General features: G+C 44.6%; 1 protein-coding gene and 1 pseudogene across 1 annotated transcript in view; both read left to right on the top strand.

Annotated features, from left to right (window-relative positions):
- AR (androgen receptor) overlaps positions 1–10,433 on the top strand; it is a 156,958-nt gene that overhangs the window by 53,996 nt on the left and 92,529 nt on the right.
- Positions 5,648–6,487, top strand: LOC105299630 (annotated as a pseudogene).

The following is a 10,433-nucleotide window of genomic DNA, read 5'->3' as shown; positions in this document are numbered from 1 at the left end:
GTGGGGTGATGACTAGCCTAACGTAGCTCAGTGGTACTCATTGAGGTCAAGTTCACCCGGCTCCTTCTGCGACACTTGGCTATGTCTGGGGATAATTTTGTTACATCTGGGGTAGATCGGTGTTCCTGGTAGTGAGTGTAGAGGCCAAAGCTGCTGCTAAGCACCCTTGTGATGCACAAAGCAAGCCCCCACAACCAAGAATGATCTAGCCCCAAATGTCAATCATGTGGAGATTGAGAAACCCTGGTGCAGCAGAATCCAAGAAGCTCAGACTCCAGCCTCGCCTTGACCACTACCCTCCAAGTCATTGAACACTTTGCTGGGCCTCGGTCTTCTCATTACAAAAGGATAGATCCAATCACACAATCTTTAAAGAATTTTCCAGTACGAAAAGCTTATAAACCTACGACACCGCATGATGGCCTCTTTCCAGTGAGGGAGACGATTTCCTTGATGACTCCACTTTTTTTAATTTATTCGTGTAGCCTTCCAGATGAGCGATTTGTTTTTCAATTTATTTCTCTTTTTCAGTGAATATAGATAAAGCATTTAAAAATCTACTTTAGGCAAAGCTATATTATTTTAAATATCTGGTTTTAAAAAGTCCTAAAATCTACCTTGGCCTCCTTAAGCAATTACACACACACACACACACACACACAAAAAAAAAAAAAAACACTTTAAACATGTTATCTGCTTAAAGGGTCGTGCCTGTGTTCAGGCTGTGTGTATTCACATTGCCCACGCAACCCTGGAAGAGGCTAGCCAGATGGATAATTAGATTATCAAGCCACACAATCTTCGCACACTCATTTTAAGCATAGGTAGATGAGTGAGCACCAGACAGTACGTGCCATTTCTCTGGAGAAACTAGTTGCATCATTCCTTCAGAAATCTCACTTGAATAGTCACACGTAGGGATCTTAGGCAGTTCAAGCAAATTTGTGGCCCCTAATTGGCACTGAAACGTAATGATTGCTTTAAGAGCAGTCGTTCTGGTTCTTTCTCTAGGTACCGTGTGTCAAGCGTCATTTCATGCACTGAAGTATGGCTCGGTTTCATACTGGACCTCACATCCACATCACACCCATTTTACAGGGTAGAAATAGGTCGATGACTTGCCCCAAATTACATGGCTAGGAAGTAGTCTGCTCAGCATGGCAGCTTCTTCCAAAAGTCATTTTACTGGCATGGGGGAAAAGCTTCCGGCACCCTCTCTTGAACAGAGCTCAGCAAACTTTTTCCACAGGGACCCAGATGGTATTTTAGGCTTCGTGGGCCATGCGGCGTCTGTCGCAACTGCTCAGCTTTGCTATTGTATCACAAAAGCAGCTATAGACAGTACATAAACAAGTAGGTCTGGCTGTGTTCCAGTACAACTTTCCAGAAAAGAAAAAAAGGTAGCAAGCCGCATTTGGCATGCGCTCCATAGTTTGCCCATCCCTGCTCTGGAGCGTTCCCTAAGGTCCTGTGACCTTGCTTTGTATCTGCGTTTGCCCTTTTCAACCTTTAGGAGCATAGCTAAGTATAAAAAAATTGTCTTAGGCGCTTGTAGTAAGAACAGACGTGTAACACCGGGAGCCCCAGATGAGCAGTCGTGAGCCACAGGAGCTCCGTCAGCACGGCCCGGCCCTGCTCTCATTTGCACTCTAGCCACACCATTGGCTCCTTCACAGAAGCTGACACACAGGCTCTCCAGAGAGGTTTTCGATGCCCACTGCAGAACAGGCAGCTCACAGTGGCCCACGGCTCTCTGCTCCCTGGCCTAGTAACCGCTTCCCAGGTGAGTGCCCACCCCTCCTACGCAGAGCGTTCTGCTAGTCACGCCGTAGAAACTACATATCCCTTGCTTTTTGGATAGATGAGCTCAAGCAGGGCCGGCTGGAAGAGGAAAAATAGAATTATCCATCCACCGCATGGTTAACGGCACATGCGTTCTTTCTGGATAAAAATCGTCTTGGCGGACCAAATGCACTTTTGATCAAAGGCACAGAACGCTTGTACAAGATCTCAGTGTCCCAGATGCCTTGACTACCAACGTAACCACAATGTTTATGGCCTCGGGCAAGTCACTTCTTCCCCACGAGCCTTAGGTTGTTCATCTTTGAGATGGGGATAGTCATCTTAATTATTCCTCAGGGTTCTTCTGAGAAGAAAGGGGAAAATGGATGTGAGATCGCCCGGCACTGCCACATGCAGAGATGAGGAAAGAAGTGTGTCACAGGGACGGCAGTCCAAAAAGCACTGAAAATCCACTGCTTAAATAAGCACTCATTGCTTTTTTATTTTTCCCCACCCCCGGCACTTCGAAGCAATTAGTTTTTAATTCTGATCTGAAAACTAGTCTTTGGTCTTTTGCCTAGTTTACCTATAAGAAGGTACAACATGACTTCGAATATTATTTTAGTAATATGGAATTACTTGGCTCCAACTAGAATCACAGCCTTTTTCTTGGTCTCTCCCCATCCCCTCCCTCACCTCAATTTTTCCACCTTTTTTCTACTCAAGGCAAAGTCCGAGGCAAAGCATGTTCTCTTGTGATGCCCACGCAAGCAGGATGGTCATTTCTGTAGCAGCCATTTCCCTCACTGCCTGTGTAATGAACAGAGGAGAATCCTAGGGCTCAGTCTAGATCCACGCTGCCCAACGTATAGCCACTGGCCACCTGCGACAGTGGAGCTCATGAAATGTTCCTTGTTCATAGATAAGTGAGGGAGGAAGAGGGATATGAAGGGAATTATCCAGAGGAAGTACCCAAATAGACTAGAAATGGGTATTAATTAGAGAAGAGGGCTATTTATAGTTAAGGAAGTGGGTGGTATGCGTGTCATCACTTGCTCCTTTGTACTCGGCTTTTTACCTATTTGTGGCATTAGTGAATGTTGTCTCAGCTCTACGTTATCTAGGTAATGGTGCTGTGTAGATACCGTCCTTTAGCAGCGTAGATTATGTACTTACTCTATACTTCAGAAGAGCACGGGACAGTGGGAAATCATTTGGTCCTTTCGTTACATGGGAAGTGCAGGATGCCCAGTGGAGAGTTTCATGGCATAGTGATTTTACCACTGAAACGAGACTCTGAGACTGGGTTCGATTGAAGGGGCTGGTTAGGGAACTAGATTCAGGTCGCTTATTTCAGAAAGCCCACTTTGAGCAAATTATAAATCATTAACGTTGTGTTCGAATGTTAGAGCCTCTGTCTGTCTTCTAGTTACTAGAGTGTAAGACCCCTGAGGAGAAATACAGGTGTTTATTAGTTTCTGAACCTGTACTTGTCTCTCTCCTCTTGTGCCTAGTCCCATGCCTGGCACCAAAAAGGTGCTCGATATGTATTTATTCTACAGTAAAAATAATCGAAGTCCATGCAGTTTACTATTTTACAAGTGAACACTATTTTAAAGGCATTTTTTGGCTGCTTAGAACTATAAATTTTAAATTTAGAGATTTTACGATGCTGATTAATTTATTTCAAAAGAAGCGTGAAGCTAAATGACAAATCTTAACGATGAACTGGTTCTATTTATTTACTTTATTTGTCTGAAACATGATTTTTTCATGTCATCGCCTGGAGAAATTGTTAAATTATGGTATGTTCACGATATGGAATACTATGCGGCCATTATATCAGGTAGATCTGCGTACACTGATGTACTGTATTGTTGAGGGACGAAAGCAGATTCAAATCAGTATGTTTAGTATCTGGCTTTTGTAAAAAAAAAATCGAATGTACTTGCATTCGAATGTACATGTCTGCATATGTTTTTATGTGCATAGAAAAGCTGTGGCAGAATTCACTTCAAGTTGTTCAAAGTGGGTCCTGGAGAGGAATGGAGGAGGGTTGGGCCTCAGTTTTTTTTGTTTGTTTGTTTGTTTGTTTGTTTTTATCTAACAGTATATACGATATTTTTGGGTACAAATATGTAATTTCGTATTTTTAGTAATTAAAGTTTGGGGTGTAAGTTCTTGCGCTTTTAAAGTGAATTAAGTCGATTTCAGCCAGATGACTGTAAAGCACAAAGGCTAAGGGGTTATGCAGCAGCTAATCATCTGTACTTTTTCTCGTCATTTGTTCATAAACCAGGGAACAGAAACACATTTTTACCCCTTTTATTTCCCAAATAATTTCCTGTGTCTGTAAGCTGATTGGTAGTCAAAGCTATGGATCTCGGATCTTGGATCTTGTATTTATATCTTAGGATTTCAGGTTCGAAGGAAATCTTAAAGGCCACCTCCTCAGTCCAACCTGTCTTCTGATGCTTGAAATTCACTTGCAGTAGGAAATACTAAGTGTATATAGAGCGGGCTGTCAACAATGTAGTTATTTAATTATTCAGAAAGGAGACTTTTTAAAGTCTCACTGTATGGTAGGTACTTTGAGATTTATTCTACTGTTTACAGACCTGCAGAAAACTGTAATAAAAGAAGTCTCTTTTAGATTCAGATGTTTCTGTGATTGACTCCTGCGTTGGTTTCACTTTCTCAGTTCCTATCGTCAAATACAGATTCTTGGAAAGTTCACCTTTAACCCGGAAGAATAGTACAGAGCGATGAATGAGAAGTAGAACCATCAACTGTTTCAAATGAATGGCAGCTCGTAAATGATTCAGTCCAACCTCATTTTGCAGATGGGTGAACTGAGTCTACTGACTTGAGTTGGAGACAGGGCCAGCATCTCTTTAAACTTTTCTCTAGACCTTTTACATGACCATGAATAATATATAACTAGAAAGGATGATCCTTATTTCATATTTCTCTTTCTGTTTTAGAGTAAGCTAAACCATGTCTACCCACTCCATTTTAATACAAACGTATTTTACCCAGATCGAATTTTTATATTTTTAAAGTATGTCCCACCTAGTGAAAAGCCTCGCTTCACTGATCACTTACCATGGTAGGCAGAATTCTAAAATTACCCTAGCGACCCTGTCCTCGTGTGATCCCCTCCTCCTTGAGTGTGCTAAAACCTGTAACTGTCTCATCCCCATGATTAGATTATGTTATATGGCATCCCTGATTTTTAAGAGGGGTCTGATCACACAAGCCCTTTGAAATCAGAGACTTTTATTTACGTGGTACCAGATAGATTTGAAGGGGAGATTTGGTATACCAGTGACTTGGAGGCGGAGGCAGCCACGTGGACAGTGGACTGTAGAAATGATCTCCAGCTGACAGCCAGCAAGAAAACGGGGACCTCAGAAATTAATTCGGTCAACAGCCAGTGAACTTGGAAGTGAATTTCCCCCATGAACTGCATATAAAAGAGCAGTCAGCTCGACACCTTGATTTTGGCCTTGTGAGACCCCAAGCACAGAACGCAGCTCGACCCACCAGGACTTCGGACCTACAGAACCGTGAGATGATTCATGGGTGTTATTTTAAGTGCTACATTTGTGAGAATTTATGCAGCAATAAAAAAAAATCCTAGTACATTTAATATGTGATCTGAGACAAGGCATTTATCAAATCTCATGTGCCTCAGTTTCCTTTTGCCTTTCATAATGGAAATCACCTACACGGCTTTGAAAACGTGCTTGCGAAATGAGGCTTAGGGTGCTGCCTCTCCGGCTGCAACTCCCTATGGGCCTGCACTCGCCGCTGCCCTCCCGCCGCTCCTGCTTGCCCCATTGCCACTGAGTCCAAGCCCCCAGCACAGCCACAGCTGCAGGCACTATGGCTCCTGGAGTTACAGTGAATGATGATGCCATCGAAGTTTTTAATGACATGAAAGTAAGGAAACCTTCTACGTAAGAAGAGATCCCCCCAAAAAGAAGAAAGCCGTTCTTTTCTGTATAAGCAATGACAAGAGACAGATAAGCGTAGAGGAAGCAAAGCGGATCTTGGTGGTACCGTAGAGGACCGCTGCCCATCTTCTGTGAAGTTGCTCCCTCCAAACGATCGCTGGTATGCTCTGTACAGTGCCACGTACGAAACAAAGCAGTCCAAGAAAGAAGACCCAGTATTTGTATTCTGCGCTTCTGGAAGTGCGCCTTTAAAAAGCAAGATCATTCATGCCAGCTCTAAAGATGTCAGTAACAAGAAATGTACAGGTATTCAACGTGAGTGGCGAGTAAATGACTGGGACGACGTTAAGGACCTTTCGACACTAGGAGAGAATTTGGGAGGAAACGTAGTAGTTCCACGTGGAGGAAAGCCCTTATACAATGGCAGTCAAGTTGCTGTCTGGATCTTTAGGATCTTCCATTTCGCCAGCTCGGTCCGCTATAATAATATTAGGTTTTGGTTTTGGTTTTTTCCTTTTCCTACTGGGTCCTTCCAACAAAATGAATGAAGGAAATGTGATTCATGTAAGCAGCGGCCTACCAGTGATTGACATTAGACTGTTTGGTCCTGTTACTTTGATGTGAACCCAAGGAATGCCTTCCCATCATACTTTAGCCACAGTAACTGCTAATACGCCTCCCTTGCAGCGAGCACTACAATGAATGTGATTGCCAACGGGAACAGCTTAGAAGACTGCAAAGGCTAAGCTGATTAACGCCTCGAAAGTATTATCCACTGGTCAGATGGTAAACGTCAGTATTATTTACACTTGGACTTGACTGCAGGTCTGTGAGGCTCCAGCATTCATACACCTCACCTGCCTCGGCAAGCCTATCTTTGCGATATGGCAGCACGGATATATACACTATGCATTGAAAGCACTTCTATGGTGACGAATTTAGCTCCCCACCCCCCGAAAAGAATGACAATTAAGTTGTGCTAGCTGCGTCATTGACTTATCCTAGTTAGCCTCGTATCTCAAAAGAAAGAGCTGTTGCTAATGCTGTTTTGTTTTCCATCGAGTGAACAGGTGTAGGAGTTCCGTGCGTACCAAGTCAGTCTCGCAGCAGTAAAGATGTTCTGAATATCAGCCATGATGGCAACCTCTATATAAAAGAGCCTCAAATGGAGTGTTTTTGAAACGAAACTCCCCCTCCCGCAGAAATGGCCATGTTGCGATGAAAATCGTGGCATTAAAAAAAAAAAAAAAAAGAAAGAAATGTAGCTTCTACAGTAATAGGAAACATGTATTATTAATTTGGGCGTTATTGCTAATAACACTATGATTCTTCCTGGCCCATAAAAATCATTTTCACACAAAAGCGAAAAAATATAAAAGAATATGACTTTGCCTTAGGTAGGTAGACCTTCCTATAATGTGATCTACTGTAGCAGAGGGAACACAGAGTCTGGAAAACTGACCATTCGCATCACATACTTATGAGAACTAACTCTGTGCCTAGCACCGTTGTAAGTTCTCTAGATCATACAAAGGGAAAGGGACTCAGACATGGCCTCTTCCTTCAAGTAACACATAATGTAGAAGAAAGAAGATACGGGTCACACTCCATACTCCAAGATAGGAAGTGCTCAATGCCTTGAGATGAACAAATAATGTTTTGTAAGAGTTCAGAGGAGGTTGCCTGTGAACTGGGCCTTCCTCGAAAGGATAGTTAGGATTTGAATAGCAGGAGACATAAAAGCAACAGCATTCCAGCTAGAGGAAAGAGCTCAAAGACAAGCAAGTGGTTCCATATAATTGAAACGTAGGATGCATAACTGTAGCAAGAACTCAGTTTGAAAGAATAAATTGGGACCGTTTCATAAAAGACCTTGATTTCTAGGTTAAGGCGTTTGGACATTGTCATGTGTTTTTGAACAGAAGAATAAACTGATCGGATGTGTGATTTCGAAAGCAAATTCTGGCAGCGATGTGGATAAGGCTTGGTGTTGAAGTTTGAAGGCTGATGACACAGGGAATGGACACAGGGAGACCTATCAGGAGGGAAAGAGATTGACAGGCATGACTTGGGAGAGCGGCTTTGGGAAAGGAGAACAATGTTTTAGGGGAGTCGCAAAGATGGAGAGGAAATAGCACGGGGAGGAAACGAAGCTCAAGAGCTTTGCAAGGTGTTGAGATAGGTAGAAGGAGACACAGCTAGGAAGGATGAGCGTTGGGACTAATATCTGGACAGTCTGGCTGGGGAGCGCTCGTTTAACCACCATCGTTCACTCCCGAGAGGGTAGATACGGAGGTCATCAGGGAAAAGAGCCCTTATATGCAGTGTGACAGGGCCAGCACGCCCAGCCACCCCGCAGCTGCTCTTTGAAGGCTAAGAGTTGCGCTCGTATGTATGTCTGTGTGCGGGCGCACACACGCGCTGCTTCTAGGGGTGAAAATGAGCATATTAGGCAAAGCCGTTGCAGTGGGGTCTCTGAGCCTCTAGTTGTCGCCTGCTCCAGGGAGAGGCCTTAGAGGTTCGGATCGGTTTGCCAGGCATAGCCATGCTCTATATACTCATCCTCCGAGACGATGCTGTGACTCATTTCACAATGCATGACGGTTGCTTTTGGAATCCACATGTGTTTGTTCTGAGTCTGCTCTCAAGTTTGCTGACTCCACTGGTCACTCCCTCTGACCCCTGGCGTGCGCAGCCGAATCCATTAGGAAGTATGGGGTGATTAAGGATAGGGGCTTGGGAGGATCCCCAGATACACTGCGGCAGGATTTGTGACATGCGATCCCAGGATCACCTAGAGTCCGGTGGGGCACCCGTTGGGAATGCAGATTCCTGGGCCTCACTTCAGACTTATTGAGGCTCAAGAGTCGACATTAGTAATAAGCGTGGGTCTTTTTTCCATCCATGTAGAAATTATCTGTTTTATAGATTTTTATTTGTTCTTTGAAATCCCCAAATAAATCAGTTGGTATGCCAGAATCCTCCTGCATCCACCGTGTTCGAGAATGTGCTATCTAGACCACTGAAAGAATGAGAGTAAGGTTCCCTGCCAGGGTTGGAAATCCTCTCTCTCGACTCATAACAACTTGTGTGGAACTGTCACAAGATGCCACCAAGTCAACGTTAATGTTAGTATAGTCATCCACTGCTCGAACCAATGTTGTCCTGACCCTCAAGGAAATCGAAATAATTCTTTACGTTTCTCTTTCTTCTGCGAACCTTTTATACTGCTAGTTGGATAGTTTTCACCTCTGGCACCATCGTTGGCCTCCCGAGGGGTGGGCTTGACCTGGGGACGGTTACCGAAGAATGGTTTCTGAACCTTCTTGGCAAGGTGAATTGTCATGGCCCCTTCGAAACTGTCTCCTTCAGCGTAGTCCCTCTGTGACCAGTATGGGAAAGGGAATTGTATCCTTAGGAGCTGGTGAAGCGAAATCCAGAAATAATTAGGATAGTGCCTTCTTTGCTGGGAACCAATCTGGTAGGGATCTCGGTGCATCAGAAAGCACCAGAATCACAGGCTCAGGCGTTCCCAGGGGGTTCTCCCAGGAGCCTGTGTTGTTGAGGACATCATCGCAATTACCTGTCAGTGGTGAGAAAAGGTGTGTGCCTGCTTATGGGATGACCTGCCCTTTTTGCCTAGATGGTTCCACTCCTATTGTGACCAGACTCTCGGGAGGCCCAGAGTGGCGTGCACGGGTGGCCATTCCACCCCGCAGCATCTTACCAGAAAGCGTTCGTTGAGTGGTTTACCGTTTTGTTCCATACCATCCTGCAGGCTCAGAAATAGTCACCTGGCCTCTGTATTTGTCTGTGAAAAGCGGGTTTCCCCTTCTTATCTCCATGGCTGCGGAGCAGCAGAGGGGTGGGTAACTCAGGAAGAGCACACGATCTCCTTCCATCTCTCCAGAGACTGTTCGCGAACTGGACAGAAACATCAGATCTGAGGTTTACTGCTTCGCATTTGCCCGAAGCTGGACGTGTGACACTCTGTCATTCTGCTAACGTAACGGACAGATCCTTGGTGCCCTGTGCCAGGCACCGCGCCGGGCATTCTGCTGACAGAGCTCAGGCACATTCCCGTGTTCTGGGTGTTTTCGCTGTAACGGGGAACACGGGCATCTAAACAAATTGCTGCTGTTTTTTTTTTTTTAAATGTCATACTTTATGTGAATATAAAGTACTGGAAATGTAATTAATTCTGAGGGAAAAGGGTGATAATGGAACATTCTCAGAGGATGTCAAGTCGAGGGAAGGAAGCACTCCGGAGAGAGGAGCTGGTACGGGGCATGCCAGTACACCGAGTCTGAGGAAATGGCCCTCGAATGTGACCCTGAAGGCTTTAACTTTGGTGAACGGAGTCTTAAAAGGATTTTAAAAGATAAGTTACTACAGACGGAGCACTTCTTACAGAGCAGGCACTGTGCGTGGAATGACTATTTTCTTCCCCAACATCACTTTTCCCCATTGAGGCTTGGCGCTGTAAGTCATTAGAAGACTTTTAAGCAAACGCGTGACCTGGATGACTCGGAGTTTCGAATGATGACTTTGGAAGTGAGATGCAAAGTGGTGAAACTGGAGGTACCGAGGCCATCTGAGGGGCCGTTGCTGAAACTGGGCAGTAGCCGAGCAGAAAAGGATGCGCAGTATGTTGCCGAATGGGTCTAGGGATTGCAAATAAATAAAACGCGA

The sequence above is a fragment of the Pteropus vampyrus genome, unplaced genomic scaffold (assembly GCF_000151845.1).
Source record: "Pteropus vampyrus isolate Shadow unplaced genomic scaffold, Pvam_2.0 Scaffold191, whole genome shotgun sequence".
Lineage (NCBI taxonomy): Eukaryota > Metazoa > Chordata > Mammalia > Chiroptera > Pteropodidae > Pteropus > Pteropus vampyrus.
This window is presented reverse-complemented; position numbering and strand designations above follow the sequence as displayed.